The 16,951-nt window shown below is 40.8% G+C and overlaps 1 long non-coding RNA gene across 1 annotated transcript in view; it reads right to left on the reverse strand.

The window, feature by feature from the left end:
• Positions 1 to 998: 998 nt before the first annotated feature.
• LOC128687383 (uncharacterized) overlaps positions 999 to 16,951 on the reverse strand; it is a 62,926-nt gene continuing 46,973 nt past the window's right edge. Inside the window, exon 3 of the long non-coding RNA XR_008406822.2 lies at positions 999 to 1,541. This is a non-coding gene — a long non-coding RNA (uncharacterized lncRNA). The remainder of the gene's footprint in view (positions 1,542 to 16,951) is intronic.

Below are 16,951 nucleotides of genomic sequence, written 5' to 3' on the forward strand. Positions count from 1 at the left end.
TTTAAATGAGTTTTTGCTAACTGACCAGTTTTACATATTCGGCACGACATTATATATATATATATATATATATATATATATATATATATATATATATATATATATATATATATATATATATATATATATATATGTGTGTGTGTGTGTGTGTGTATGTATGTCGTGCCTAATATGTAAAACTGGTCAATTAGCAAGAACTCGTTTAAAATTAAGTCCTTTCTGAAATTTTCTCTTATACGTTTAAAGAAATATTTTTTTTCATTAAAGTTAATGAAACAATTTTTAATTTTGCGCCAAAAGAATCTTAGAAAACATACCTAACCTTATTATAACAAGCGCAATTTATTTTAGCCTAATCCGACTAAATGTAACTTAGGTACGTTTACAATAATTTAATAATAAGAAAAAACAATGAAATGTATGTTTTTCGTTAGGTTCAAAATTATTTTTGTTAAATTATTGCATACACAAAAATTTGCTTGCCTTATATGGCAAGATTAGCGTTGCTATTAAAGCCAAGATAGCAAGTTTTACATATTTGGCACGATATACTATATATGACAGTGCAATGCCTGTTGTTCAGGCATTAGCAGTCTTTATCCTTATGCCATTGTTTTGTGAGCTTGTGTGTTACCTGTTTATGTGCTTGTAGCATATGGCAGTGTTTGCATATAGTGAAAGCTCTTGAACTTTTTGGTATAATTCTGCATCATTCTGGTTATTAAGGCATGACAATATGGATAGCTGGGGTTGTTGATACAAGTGATAGGCTTTCATTGCTCAAGTACTTTGTTTCCACAATATATTTTTTTCTTAAACTCATCAAACTTGCACATTGTTTTTTGTTGAAATGAGGTAAAGGTGCTGACTAATTAATGTAGCCCCATAAATCAAGGATACATAAATTTTCCGGTTGTCGCCTGTGTTGCATTTTATGTTGAGGGTGATGTTTGAGGTCTGGCCAATTCAGCACTTTGTGATTGATTTTTGAAGACGAGAATAACTGAGATTATGTGCAAATCTGGGCTCATCCTGGCTCTTCTCTTTCACAACGTTACACAGTTTCCCCTCACTCACTTTTTCCTCAACACCGTACACGGTCTTCCCCTCATTCTTGTCTCTCTTCTTCAACATTATATAGTCTTTACCTACTATCACCTAACCCTCTACACCAGTCTTCCTCCACTATCACTTCCCCTCAACACCACAGTCTCCACTCGCTTATTCCAACCACTTGGAAAAGTCAAAGCATTTTTCAAGTGATGTGTGCACACGTACCTTGGGTGACACCTCTGAAGTGAAGGCATATCGCTCGGCTTGCAATTAAAGGTATTTGGGTCGAGGGTAGAACCAGCTCAAAAGTAGCTTATGAAATAGGGTAAGCCTTTATTATTGCAACGTTTCGCTCAGTTTCATCCTTCAGCGAAACTTTGTCATAAGGCATACGTCGTTCCAGGTGTGGGACGTGTTGGAATAAGCTAGCAAGGCTGGCTCCCAGTGCTTCTGTTTGCTCTAGTCGCGTGTTTGGTTGTGAGGGTGATCTGTAAAAACAAATATATATACATAAAAAATGTTTATTTTTATTTACATACCTTTAATATTACACTTATTATCGTGTCTATAAACTGCGTGTTAGATAGGAGTGAATGGAGACGAATGGTACTTGGGACCTGACGATCTGTTGGAGTGTGAGCAGGGTAATATTTAGTGAAGGGATTCAGGGAAACCGGTTATTCTCATATAGTCGGACTTGAGTCCTGGAAATGGGAAGTACAATGCCTGCACTTTAAAGGAGGGGTTTGGGATATTGGCAGTTTGGAGGGATATGTTGTGTATCTTTATACGTATATGCTTCTAAACTGTTGTATTCTGAGCACCTCTGCAAAAACAGTGATTATGTGTGAGTGTGGTGAAAGTGTTGAATGATGATGAAAGCATTTTCTTTTTGGGGATTTTCTTTCTTTTTTGGGTCACCCTGCCTCGGTGGGAGACGGCCAACTTGTTGAAAAAAAAATATATATATATATATATATATATATATATATATATATATATATATATATATATATATATATATATATATATATAATCACAATACAGGATAAAATTTCAAGAATTAAAAGACCAATATGTTAGCGTGCCAGTGAATTGCAGCCTTAATGGCCCTCAATGTGGCCGATATGCTAGCATAAAAACTTTAAGTTAAGCTTATAAAACCAGTTATGGGCAAAATACCTACATTGTGTAGACTTATCCTCTGATGATTAAGTCAAACATTTACTCATTTCCCATCAGAGGAGACAAACTTCAGTTATCCCCTCCCCCCCCCCAAAAAAAAATGCTAAATAAAATCGGCAAATTAAAACTTGCACAATCTAAAATCCATTCTAAAGTTCCCTTGAGGAAAACGCATCAACAGTAAAAGAAAAAGTTGAAGCCAATCGGAAGAGTCATTCTCAAGTTATGACACTCAGCCAGGCAATAGGGAACTGTGTGGTAAAGTTGCACTTGACGTCGAGTGCCATGGCATTGTGGTTGAACTTTTCTTTCAGATTTGCATCGACAAGCTGAGGAGAGGTGTTTCGACGCTTCTCATCTGAGTCCCCTGTTTCTCACTCCGCTCCTTTCTCCATCCAAGTCATATTTTTTTAATTGAGAAAAATTAGATACAATGCATTGATCCCATCCTGTATAGCAATTATACAGCGGGAACAAAAACAAGCTAGGGTTTCCTGTCACTTTCCATGACGCATGGTGGGATACATAGATACAAACATGGTGGGATACATAGATATATACATGGTGGGATACATATATACATGGTGGGATACATAGATATAAACATGGTGGGATACATAGATATATACATGGTGGGATACATATATACATGGTGGGATACATAGATATAAACATGGTGGGATACATAGATATATACATGGTGGGATACATATATACGTGGTGGGATACATATATACATCGTGGGATACATAGATATATACATACATGCGTAGCCTTAACCACCTTTTAAGGGAAAGCCTCTTGACGGTGGTGAAGGCCTCTTGATTCAAGGATCGTAACTATCATCTCTTTCCTCGGATTAAATTCGATTTTCTCTTTTTGCCAGGACTCTGTACATCACCTACGGATCTGCAACTTCTTACAATAATAATAATAATAAAAATAGTTTTCCCTCTCTGCTCCTCCATTCTTCGCTTTCTCACTGTGCACCTTCTCTTTTTTTTTGTCTTCCTCCGCCTTTTCTTCTTTAAATATCACCTCTTGAATAAATTGTTAAAATATGTAAATGTGAGTGGAGGAAGGAGTGTGCCGGGAGAATGTGTGTGTGTGTTAGTGTGTGTGTGTGTGTGTGTGTGTGTTAGTGTGTGTGTGTGTTAGTGTGTGTGTGTGTGTGTTAGTGTGTGTGTGTGTTAGTGTGTGTGTTAGTGTGTGTGTGTGTTAGTGTGTGTGTGTGTGTGTGTGTGTGTGTGTATGTTACTGTGTGTATGTTTGTGTGTGTGTGTGTGTGTGTGTATGTTAGCGTATGTGTGTGTGTTAGTGTGTGCGTGTTAGCGTGTGTTAGTGTGTGTGTGTGCGCGTGTGTGTGTACTCACCTATATGTGGTTGCATGGGTCGATTCATAGCTCCTGGCCCCGCCTCTTCACTGGCCGCTACTAGGCCACTCTTCCTGCTCCATGAGCTTTATCATAACTCTTCTTAAAGCTATGTATGGATCCTACTTCCACTACATCACTTCCAAGACTACTGCACTTTCTGATAACTCTGAAGAAATATTTCCTTACATCCCTGTGATTCATCTGAGTCTTCAACTTCAACTGTGACTCCTTGTTGCTGTGTCCCATCTCTGGAACATCCTGTTTGCCCACCTTGTCGATTCCTCTCAGTATTTCATATATCATTATCCTATCCTCCCTAACTCTCCTGTCCTCCAGTGTCATCAGGTCGATTTCCCTTAACCTCTCTTAGCTCCAGGATTAGTCTTGTTGCAAACCTTTGCACTTTCTCTATTCCTTATGTGCTTGGCTAGTTATGGGTTCTAAACTGGTGCTGTATACTCCAATATAGGTCTGACGTACACAGTGTACATGGTCCTGAAGGATTTCTTATTGAGATGTCGGAATTCTAGTCTTAGGTTCGCTAGGCGCCCGTATGCTCCAGCAGCTATTTGGTTGACATGCGCCTCAGGAGATGTGCCCGGTGTTATATTCACCCCAAGATCCTTTTCCTTCAGTGAGGTTTGTAGTTTCTGGCCCTCTAGACTGTACTCCGTCTGCGGTCTTCTTTGCCTTCCCCCAATCTTCAGGACTTTGCACTTGGTGGGGTTGAACTCCAGGAGCCAGTTGCTGGACCAGACCTGCAACCTGTCCAGATCTTTTTGTAGTTCTGCCTGGTCCTCGTCCGACTGAATTCTTCTCATCAACTTCACATCATCAGCAAATAGGGACACTTCTGAGTCTATTCCTTCCGTTATGTCGTTCACAAATACCAGAAACAACACTGGTCCTATGGCTGACCCCTGTGGAACCCCTCGTGACAGGAGCCCACTCTGATCCCTCGCCACGTACCATGGCTCGCTGTTGTCTGCCTGACAGGTATTCCCTGATCCATTGCAGTGCCTTCCCTGTTATCTCTGCCTGGTCCTCCAGCTTTTGCACTAATCTTTTGTGTGGAACTGTGTAAAACGCCTTCTCACAGTCCAAGAAAATGCAGTCTACCCACCCCTCTCTCTCCCTCTTGTCTTACTGCTGTCACCCTGTCATAGAACTCCAGTAGGTTTGTGACACAGGATTTCCCGTCCCTGAAACCGTGCTGGTTATCGTTTATATGCTCATTCTTTTCTAGGTGCTCCACCACTCTTCTGATAATTTTCTCCATGACTTTACGTACTATACATGTCAGTGACACTGGTCTGTAGTTTAATGCTTCGTGTCTGTCTCCTTTTTTTAAAAATTGGGGCCACATCTGCTGTATTCCATACCTCAAGTAGTCGCCCTGTTTCGATAAATGTGTTGAAGATTGTTGTTAATGGTACACACAGTGCCTCTGCTCCCTATCTCATAACCCATGGAAAGATATCCGGCCCCATCGCCTTTGAGGTATCTAGCACGCTTAGCAGCCTCTTCACTACTTCAGTTGTATGTATTGTGTCCAACACTTCATGGTGTACCCTACCTCTCTGTCTTTCTGGAGTCCCTTCTGTTTCCTCTGTGAACACTTCTTTGAATCTCGTGTTGAGCTCCTCACACACTTTGCGGTCGTTTCTTGTGATCTCGCCTCCTTCCTTCCTCAGCCTGATTACCTGGTCCTTAACTGTTGTTTTCCTCCTGATGTGGCTGTACAACTGCTTCGGGTCAGGTTTGGTTTTCATTGCAATGTCATTTTCGTGTTATCGTTGGGCCTTCCTTCTTACCTGTGCATATTCTTTTCTGTCTCTGCGACTGCTGTCCTTATTCTCCTGGGTCCTTTGCCTTCTATACTTCTTCCATTCTCTAGCACACTTGATTTTGGCCTCGCTGCATTTTTATGTGAGCCAAGGTCTCATCCTGGCTTTCTTGTTATTTCTGTTACCCTTGGGTACAAGCCTCTCCTCAGCTTCCTTGTATATTATTGTCAAATATTTCATCTCGTTTACTGACTTCTCTGCCAGTTCTCTGTCCCACTGAACCCCATGCAGGAAATTCTTCATGCCTGTATAGTTCCCTCTCTTGTAGTCTGGCTTCATTCGTCCTACACTTTATGCTTCCCTCTCCACTTGTAACTACTATGTATTCGAAGCTCAGAACCACGTGGTCACCGGCCCCGAGGGGTCTTGCATATGTGATGCCCTTAATATCTGCACTACTCAACGTAAATACTAGGTCCAGTCTTGTTGGTCCATCCTCTCCTCTCTCTGGTAGTGTCCCTCACATGTTGGTACATGAGGTTTTCCAGTGACATCTCCATCATCTTAGTCCTCCACGTTTCTGGGCCCCCATGTGGCTCCAGGTTCTCCCAGTCGATTTCCTTGTGATTGAAGTCGCCCACAATCAGCAGCTTCAACCTGCTAGCATGAGCCCTGCTGGCCGCTTCAGCCAGTGTGTCAACCCTCGCTCTATTACTCTCATCATACTCTTGGCTTGGCTTCCAGCTGTTCTGTGGTGGGTTATACATCACTGTAATTGCCACCTTGGTACCTCCAGACTGAAGTGTTCCTATTATGTAGTCTCTTGCTTCTCCTCTGTCTCCTCTCTCCAGCTCATCAAAATCCCATTGGTTTTTGATGAGCAGTGCCACTCCTCCACCCCCCTCTGTTCCCTCTGTCTTTTCTCAGTATCTGATATCCCATTGGAAAGATGGTATCTGTTATCATTCCTGTGAGCTTGGTTTCTGTGAAAGCTATGATGTCCGGTGATACCTCAGATTCTTTCGTGCCACTCCTCCTACTTATTCGTTATTCCATCAGCGTTGCTGTACCATACCTTCAGTTTCTTCTCCAACGCTGTGTTCTTGGGGGTCTGTGGGGGTGGGGGACCTGGCAGTGCACTGTGGGATTCTACAGGATAGTGTGGGGTGGGGGCTGTAAGTGTAAACTGTGGGGTGTGTTTTTGTTCTGTCGCAGTCCAGGAATACACTCTTGTATGTTTATTCCTTCAGCCGCGGTTTCTCTTGCAGGATCCTGTTCCACACAGTTTCAAGACAGAACAAGAACTGAACGACAGCAACTGAGGGAGGGAGGAGAGAATGTGTGTGTGTGTGTGTGTGTGTGTGTGTGTGTGTGTGTGTGTGTGTATATGTAGTGCAGCCCTGAAAAAAATATAGTTACCATTGTTATATTCGATGGGAAGCGTTGAACCCGTATGGGTCATAACAGCATCTGGAAAATGGAAGAGTACCTCCCAACCCCCTGGATCAAAAGCTCTTCACCAGAATCAATCCATATCCTTGAAGGAACAAACAATGTGGAAGACTGGCTGAGTATAGACAACAAAAGCTACTGCCCTTCATACCGCGGCCATTAATTACGAGTAGGAAGGCCTGCAACCAGGAGGCCTGCGGGGAACCTGGCCTCGGGGGGGAGGGGGGGAGGGGGGTAGGAAGGGGGGTGCAAGCTCTGGAAGCTACTCCAGGTAAACACCAGGTAAGCCATATTTTATGACATATGTTTGAGAAACAGGCGAAAACTCGTTTTCCATAATTCTTTGTGGAAAATCCTCTTTAATTTACAATTAACATTTTACACGATATGCTAAAATACTAATCGAAATACTTAATTTTTTTTAAATACCCTCCTTTGTGTATCTTCCTAAAGAAGGAAAACTATGACACAAATTTTAAATCTAACGCTTTATAAAGACGGTTGCTTCTAAGCCTAATCCAAAAATACTTCGTTTTCATCCTCACTTGAAGAAACAATTAAATAAAAAGATTTACCCTTCAACTCCTTGAGCTGTCACAGCATAAATACCAAATTAAATTTTTCATAAAAACCAGAGACAGCCTCAACAAGCTCTAACGCACACACACACACACACACACACACACACACACACACACACACACACACACACACACACACACACACACACACACACACTTGCTCTAATTTCGATTTTTTTTTCTGAGATTTCTGAAAATTTTTAATTTTCTGTTTCGTAATTTTTTAATTCTCGTAAACTTAGAGTCGACGATTATGGACGAAGGATCGAGCCTTCATCACTAAATTAATTAACCCACCCTACTTAAGAACATAACATAAGAAAGAAGGGACACTGCAACAGGCCTACTGACCCATGCGGAGCAGGTCCATGTCCCCCCCCCCCCCCGGATTAGACCAATAACCCACACCCCGGATTATCCCAATGACCCACCCAGTCTAGTCATCCCCACTCAAGGATGAAGCACTGTACCAGACCCAGCAGCACAAGCTAGTCAGGTCCAACTTACACCCACCCACACCCACTCATGTATTTATCTAACCTATTTTTAAAACTACACAACTTTTTAACCTGAATAACTGTACTCGGGAGCTTGTTCCACTCATCCACAACTCTATTACCAAACCAGTGCTTTCCTATATTCTTCCTGAATCTGAATTTTTCCAACTTGAAACCATTGCTGCGAGTCCTGTCTTGGCTGGAAATTTTCAGCACACTATTTACATCCCCTTTATTTATTCCTGTTTTCCATTTATACACCTGGATCATATCCCCCCTAATTCTACGCCTTTCGAGAGAGTGCAGATTCAGGGCCTTCAGTCTATCCTCATAGGGAAGATTTCTTATACATGAGATCATCTTTGTCATCCTCCTTTGTACGTTTTCCAGAGCATTTATATCCATTCTGTAATACGGTGACCAGAACTGAGCAGCATAGTCTAAATGAGGCCTAACCAAGGATATATAGAGTTTAAGAACAACCTGAGGACTTCTATTATTTATACTTCTAGATATGAAGCCAAGAATTCTGTTAGCTTTATTGCGAACACTAATGCACTGTTGTCTTGGTTTTAGGTTACTGCTAACCAGAACTCCTAAATCCTTTTTGCAATCGGTAGTATTAAGATCTGCATTATTTAGTTTATATGTGGCATGGTTATTTACCTGTCCAACATTTAGAACTTTGCATTTGTCAATATTAAACTGCATCTGCCACTTCTCCGACCATTGCGTCAGTCTATTCAAATCATCCTGGAGTGCTCTAATGTCTCATTAGAATGAATTGGACGGCCTATTTTGGTGTCATCAGCAAATTTGCTTATGTCGCTATTTATTCCCTCATCTATGTCGTTTATGTAAATTGTGAACAACAACGGGCCCAACACTGACCCCTGAGGAACACCGCTTGTGACGTGCCCCCATTCTGATTTCTCCCCATTTATGCAAACTCTCTGCTGTCTATTTGTCAGCCATGCCTCTCCCCAGGAAAAAATTTATCCTATTCCGTGTGCCCTAAGTTTCCTCAATAGCCTCTGGTGTGGAACTTCATCGAAAGCCTTACTGAAGTCAATATACACAATATCATATTTATTACCATGATCTACCTCCTCAAACACCTTAGTGAAATAAGCTAGTAAATTCGTAAGACAGGAACGCCCCTTTGTAAAACCGTGTTGAGAATCATTAATCAATCTGTGCCTGTCAAGATGGCTACGAATTGCTTCGGCAATTATTGATTCCATAAATTTTCCCACTATGGAGGTAAGGCTTATTGGTCTATAGTTCGAAGCCAAGGACCTGTCACCTGCCTTGTAAATAGGTATTACATTTCCCATTTTCCACTTATCAGGCACTATGCCAGTTTGTAGTGATATGTTAAAAAGATTAGCCAAAGGTATGCTATGTTCCTCTTTACATTCCTTTAACACCCTTGCAAACAGTTCATCAGGACCTGGGGATTTGTTAGGTTTTAGTTTCTCTATTTGTCTGAAGACCATGTCACTAGTTACCCCAATCGTACATAGTTTATCATCCTGTTCTACATAATCTATTATTTCAGGAATATCGCTAGTATTTTCCTGGGTGAAAACTGAGAGGAAGTAGGTATTTAGAATTTCACACATATCCTTATCACTGTCAGTGATCTGACCAGTGTTACTCTTAAGTGGGCCAGTCTTGTCCCTAATCTTACTTCTGTATACCTGAAAGAACCCTTTTGGGTTAGTCTTTGAATCCCTTGCGACCTTAGCCTCAATCTCTTTTTGCTTTTCTTATTCCTTTCTTTATTTCTCTCTTTAATTGAATATATTGATTTCTTAACTGCCCATCCCCTCTTTTGATACGCCTATATATGCCTCTCTTTTGACCAATGAGATGTTTTAATCTATTGTTCATCCATTTGGGATCATTTTTGTTAGATCTAATTTCCCTACTCGGAACAAAAGTTGTCTGGGCAGCTAGATCTATGCTCTGAAAAACGTTATATTGGCAACCAAGATCACCTACCTGATCCATAGTTAGGACATCCCATTTTAGCCCACCCAAGTAATTTTTCAGTCCCATGAAGTCGGCCAAGCGAAAATCTGGGACAGAGATTTGATTGCAGTTATCTGGGTAACTCCATGATATATTAAAATTAAGTGATTTGTGATCACTTTCCCCAAGCTCATCATTAACCTCAAGATTATTAATTAGTGAATCTTTGTTGGCAAGAACCAAGTCAAGCAGATTGTTTCCTCTAGTTGGTTCTGTCACAACCTGTTCTAAAAAGCAATCCTGAACCGTATCAAGAAAGTAACTAGACTCAAGATTTCCTGTCATATTGTTCCAATCAATTTGTCTAAAGTTAAAATCTCACATTATCACAACATTTTCATATCTAGATGCCTTATGAATTTCGTCCCATAACAGCTTACTGCACTCCCTATCAAGGTTTGGGGGCCTATAAATCACACCCAAAATTAATTTGTCACGACCCTCGGGAAATTGAAGCCAAACCTATTCTGTGTTCGATGTTTCTAATCTTATATCATGTCTAAGACAACAATTTAAATTTTCTCTGACATACATCGCGACACCACCACCCTTCCTGTTGACCCTATCAGTGTGGAATAGTTTATAACCCTGTATGTTGCATTCAGAAGGCATTTCTCTATCTTTCAGGTTGAACCAGGTCTCTGTTATACCAATAATATCTATAGTACCTACACTTGCAAGTAATCTTAGCTCATCTATCTTATTTCTTAAACTCCTACTATTTGTATAGCAAACCTTAAGGGAGCTAGTCACTCGTTGCCCTCTACCATCTCTCTTTGTTTGTTGATCAATTGATTTGCCATTACTAGCAACTTTATTTTGAATATTGTCTTTTAAACATATCCCTGAGGTATAATAAAAAAGAAGCGCTAAACCACAAAGTTTATACAGTAAGAGCTCCATATTAATACAGCAACAACGATCGCAAATCAAGCTCTTTTCCCATTTACAGAAGTTTTGGGTCATTTTTTGTGTTTTTTGCTTCGTAAGTTTGATCAAGCCGTAAAGTCATTGAATGGTGGATGTTTGCAAGGTCAGCAGCGGAAAGCAGTGACTTGTAAAAGCTCTATGTCATAGTGCCGGAAGCAGTGCCGTTGGTGCCAGAGTTTAGTGTGTGGCGCAGTGACTGTCTGGCAAGTCAGCCATCTACCAGCAAGGAAATTATTATTATTATTATTATTATTATTATTATTATTATTATTATTATTAATTCTATGGGAAACATAATAACATAAGAAAAAAGGAACACTGTAACAGGCCTACTGACCCATGCGAAGCAGGTCTATGCCACCCTCCGGCCTAGAACAATGACTGCTTAGTCAGGTCACTCCCACTTAAGGAAGGAAAGAGCTATGTTCTCCTGGGTTATACAGTGGCTGTGAAGGCGCGAGGTTATACGGCGGCTGTGAAGGTACAAGTTTATACAGAGGTTGTGAAGGTACGAGGTTACACAGCGGCTGTGAAGGTACGAGGTTACACAGCGGCTGTGAAGGTACGAGGTTACACAGCGGCTGTGAAGGTACGAGGTTACACAGCGGCTGTGAAGGTACGAGGTTACACAGCGGCTGTGAAGGTACGAGGTTACACAGCGGCTGTGAAGGTACGAGGTTACACAGCGGCTGTGAAGGTACGAGGTTACACAGCGGCTGTGAAGGTACGAGGTTACACAGCGGCTGTGAAGGTACGGGGTTTAACACTGGGACTGTGTAGGCAAGACCCAGCAGCCAGGTTCTAGGATCAAGAGCCCCCTCGCCTGATCTTTGACGTGAGAAACACACTTGAAATATCGCAGTAAAGATACGATATATATCGTATGTCTAAATCAACGCATTTTAACTCTTCCAGGTAATATTATGAAAGAGGGGCGGCTCAACATAATATTTACGGAGACCTCCGTAAACGTTATGTGAGAAAGACACGCGAGCGATTATTAAAACCTTAATTGAAAATGTGTTTTGCTCACCAGGGTCTTCTTCAGTCCAATACCCAGAAGGCCTGGTCTGGGACCGGACCGCTGGGGGTTCGTCACCTCTGTCGCATCCGTTATAAATTTGGATAATTTGCATAGATGTAATAAATGCGGAAAGTACTTGTTTGACAATAGAGTTGCGGATGCGTGAGCACGCTGATACTTTTTTTTTTTAGGTCGTCTTGAAAAAAAAATAGATTGGATAAATGATTGAATGGAGGTTTGACAGGGTTGGTTCTTGTCCAGCGTGAGCCTGTGGGCCCCTGCAGTGCTTCGTTCTCGGTTGCGCCTGAATTGGGTTCCCCCCAGCACATTTCTTAGCGCCCGAGGATCGAAAATATTGAGGTTTTTCTATACAATTGAATGTCGATTATTCGTATATCTTACCAGTAGGTTCAATGTATCGTTGCTTAATATAAATATAAATATATAAATATGTATATGTGGTGACAAATGGGTAAAACTTACAATTTTGGTTTAAATAGCAACACTCTTCTTGCCGAATAAGGTAGGCTAAAAATTGTGTATGCAATAATTTCGCAATGGTCATTCTGAACCTAGCGAAAACAATATATTTCATTGTGTTTGTTCATTATTAAATTATTGCAAACTTATCTAAAATATATTTAGTTGGATTAGGCTAAATTATTATAATAAGCTTAGGTAAGTTTTTTAAGGTTCTTTTGGTACAAAATTATTAATTTTTATAACAACATAAATGAAAAAATATATCTTTAAACGTATAAGAGAAATTTTTAGAAAGGACTTAATTTTAAACGAGTTTTTGCTTATTGATCAATTTTACCTATTCGGCACGACATATATATATATATATATATATATATATATATATATATATATATATATATATATATATATATATATATATATATATATATATAATTCAATGCAATGTTTTTCATTTAATGGCAGACAATTCGCAATGAAGTTTTATTTTAAAGCAAAATATTCTTGAATATTTTTTGGTGTCTCGTCTATTTTATATAGAGGAAATTTAATTTGCTGAGAATAACCATTTAGATGCAAAGAATGATGGTCATTTTCATTTTGATTTGGAGAAGAAACGGAGGAGAGAGGAGAGGATAAGATGATAATGATGGAGGGGGAGGAGGAGGAGGAGGAGGTAGTGATAGTAGATAGAAGAAAATGAAACTAAAATTGTAGTAGTAGATGGAGGGAAGATGATGAAGTAGAAGAGGAAGAAAGAGAAAGTAAAAGGAGGCGGCGGCAGCGTTGGTGGAGTAGAAATACCATACAATGTTGGAGAAGTGAAGTCACTCACTCAGGCAGACATGTGTACTCAGCACCACCACACATTCTCAACACACAAGGGAACTTCCCCCTCTTCTCCCCCCCCCCTCCATCCTCGCTTCCTCCCTTTCCTTTCCCCTTCAACCACTCTCCCCTCCACCCACTTCCCTCCAGAATACGTCTCTCCAGCGGGATCCACAAAGGAGGGGCGGACACCCTAGACGTGGCAGTAAGTGCGTGTAAATATACTGATGCTGTTTGTCCAGCCGTGGATTCCCTACATTCTTATTCTTTCTCCCAGCTTGCTTGCTTTCTCTCTCTCTGTTTTCATCCCCTCTTTTCCCCTCTCTATTTCCGTCTCAGTCTCCTTCTTTCAGTCTAATTCCCTCTCTCGCTTCCCTCTCTCTCTTTCCCTCTTTTTTTTTTTACGCAGGGTTTTACAAGGTTAGGTTAAGGATTCCTAACTTTATTTACAAGCTAAGAGCTGTTACCTAAATCCACTCTCTCTCTCTCTACCCTCTCCCACTCTCTTTCTCTTTCCCTCTTCCCCTCTCCCCCTCTTTCTCTCCTCTCTCCATCTCGCTCCCCCCTCTCCCATCCACTGTTGGAGGTTTTAGTCCTTCACAGCTATGACAATCTTCCCCCCCTTAGGGCAACTTCCCCCCCCCCCTCTAACAACCCACCAAAATTTCAACATCCGAGGAACTTGTGGGAATATATATTTTTTTCTTATTTTCTCATTCTCGGCATTTTCTTATATTTTTTACGTGTACTAAGGTGTAGGTGTAGGTGTGTGTGTGTGTGTGTGTGTGTGTGTGTGTGTGTGTGTGTGTGTGTGTGTGTGTGTGTGTGTGTGTATTTGCGTTACGAAGCAGCGACCACAGACGGTGTGTTTCGGTCGGTAATTGAAGGAAGTTGTCCCGATCACAGTCCCAGGAAACTCGTGTCTCAGTTTGCTCAGTAATATTGTCAAATTAGCTCTTATTCAGCCGAAAACCAATTAGAACCCGTCTCCAAGATACCCCAGAGGTGAAATTTGAAATCGATCAGTACAGTCATTCTAAACTTATTATAAGGATACCAACATCATTATTTCTTCAGAAAAACTGGCAAATTAAAATTTATACAGTCCACGATAAATCTAAATCTTCATTGAGCTTTGATAGTGTAAATTTGACTGTCTGCAAGATGCATTCTGTACGAGAATGGTATACAATACCGACAAGATGAAAACTGAGACACATATGCAACATCTGGGTATCTGTTATTAGATACCCAGATGTTGCACACGTGTTTCAGTTTTCATCTTGTCGGTATTGCGTACCATTCTTGTACAACTTGTCAGACACTGCAATATCATGGAATCTTGGTTCAAAGGACATCTACATGACCTTCACGGCTACTACAACTACAACAACAACATACCCATTCCTTTGGGTATGACCTACTTCCACTGGGAAATCCCGCCTACCAGTGACTATGCCCTCGTCTGCTACATGTCTCAATCCACTGACGCCTATATAAACGCCAGTCTCCTTGTTTTTGCTCCAGAATCTCCACCACCACGGTGCTCTCAACACCAACTCCAAGGCTGAGGGACTGATTACCTCATCTTTTGTATATAGTTCTACTGTCTTCAAATTATGTCCTAGAACCTGTATTAATAAAGCCACTGGATGGCGAAGCGTCTGCAATAAAGATACACAGATGTTGGACATGTGTCTCAGTTTTCAAGATGCATTCTGAAGTTTTTCATGAAAAAATACCCCACAATTTTTCTTAAACATTCTGGCAAACTGGCATCTAGGCAACAACAATCCAAACCATCGTGTAGGTAAGGTATACCGGCATTCGAAATTTGAAGTCGAGTAGATGAGATGTTAACCGGTTACTCCATAGAAACCAATATCCTAACTGATCAACTTAAAAAAAAATGGCAATTTGTCTCATACAAAGTCCCGTAACAATACGTCCCTTCCAAGAGAAGAAGAAAAAAAAAGATATTTCACTATTTAAAGTTTGAAACCGAGAAGAAAAGATATTGTCAATTTATTGTACGAGAGCTTTATAATTAATATTCTGACAACTACTAAAGATATCCCTTTCTGGGGGATACCAAACATGCGGAGGGTAAACTCAGTGATGTAGCATATTCACGAGAGTCAGTTTGAACATCGTAAAATTAAGATATATCATTGACTAATATTACTGACCAAATGGGAAAGCTCTAAATCTGTAAGTCATACAGCACCTGGGGAATAAGATGTAAACCATACCCCGGCCGGGATTGAACCCGCGGTCAGAGAGTCTCAAAACTCCATACCGTCGCGTTAGCCACTAGACCAGCTAACGCGACGGTCTGGAGTTTTGAGACTCTCTGACCGCGGGTTCAATCCCGGCCGGGGTATGGTTTGTTTGCAATCGTGTCATTACGATTTCGTGAGTCGAATAAGAAGTAGTCAGGTTTGATTCAAGGAAGGGTAGAGCAGCTCCAGTTCCTAGCATCACTGACGTCAGAGATAATATATGCAATTATTTTTGTTATTAATTATATTAAAAGCATTTAAGTCGTGTGGGTTATTCAGCGCTATATAAAAATGTATAACACTGTTGTTATTGTAACATGTAAGAAGCTTCCGTCTGGGTACAACACGCACCAACGTGGCCAGAATTTGGCCAAGTTATTTAGGTGGGTCTCGGAGTTAAAGTGGTCTTGTTCCTGTTGAACTACAGTGTTAGAGCTGAGTTAACGAGGTCCTGTTCCTGTTGAACTACAAGTGTTAGAGCTGAGCTGCCAGAACAGCTCTCAAGGCGAAGTTTGAAGGTGTGCTCAAGTTACCTCATCACCACCTAGCTATAAATATGAAAATGCTTAAGTTTACCGTATAATTGAATTGGATTACAACTCGGAAAGGTTAAAATTTGAATGTCATTTTCGTCTTCACATTATATATTCAAGTATGTTATTATGGCCGCATGTTAACAATGGTTATTTCGGGCGGAAGATGTGGAGAATGTGGCTATTATGTTCATAAAGAAGCTGTGAGAGCCCCTACAGCACCTAGGGAAAGGGACACAATTAGGGTTGATTCAAGGGGTGAGGCTGCCCCAATTTCTTGAATCAAGAACCCTTCACCAGCATCGAAGTACCACTCTTAATCAGTGGAATTTGCATAAGAGCAATGTGCTTGACTGCTCGTAGAGGCGGCTGTAGCATCTTTTTAAATTGAGTTTCAGGCGATATTAGAACCTTTGTACTAGTTTGTTAGGCTATGACTTATCTAGTGCACGTCTGTAATTAAAATTGATAATTCCTTTAATATGAAGTGAACAGGAAGTGACCATCTGGGACGACCTTGTACACTACGTCTCTTGTCATCATCTCAGATCTTCAGTTTTAATGTCAGCATGTGCAGTACTGAGTACATGGGAGATGAATGTCACTATAATGAGGACAGTTTTACAGCAGTGGAATTTCTCCTTTACGTAATAGCATCTATTAGACTCTTAAGATTTCACGTATTCATCGTAAAGTCAACACGGGGGTTGCAACAGTGACCTGACTTGTTGCTACCAAATTTTTCCTAATACTACCGTTTGCCCAGCTGGAGTTTACACCGTTCGTGAGAGAGACGTCCCATGGTCTCGTGTCACGAGAGTGATACGAACAGAAGAATGCGCCTAGACGCTGCCATCATCCAAGTTTCAGATACCACCGAACAAAACAGACAGGATTTCATTT

The sequence above is a fragment of the Cherax quadricarinatus genome, chromosome 40, assembly GCF_038502225.1.
Source record: "Cherax quadricarinatus isolate ZL_2023a chromosome 40, ASM3850222v1, whole genome shotgun sequence".
Classification (NCBI taxonomy): domain Eukaryota; kingdom Metazoa; phylum Arthropoda; class Malacostraca; order Decapoda; family Parastacidae; genus Cherax; species Cherax quadricarinatus.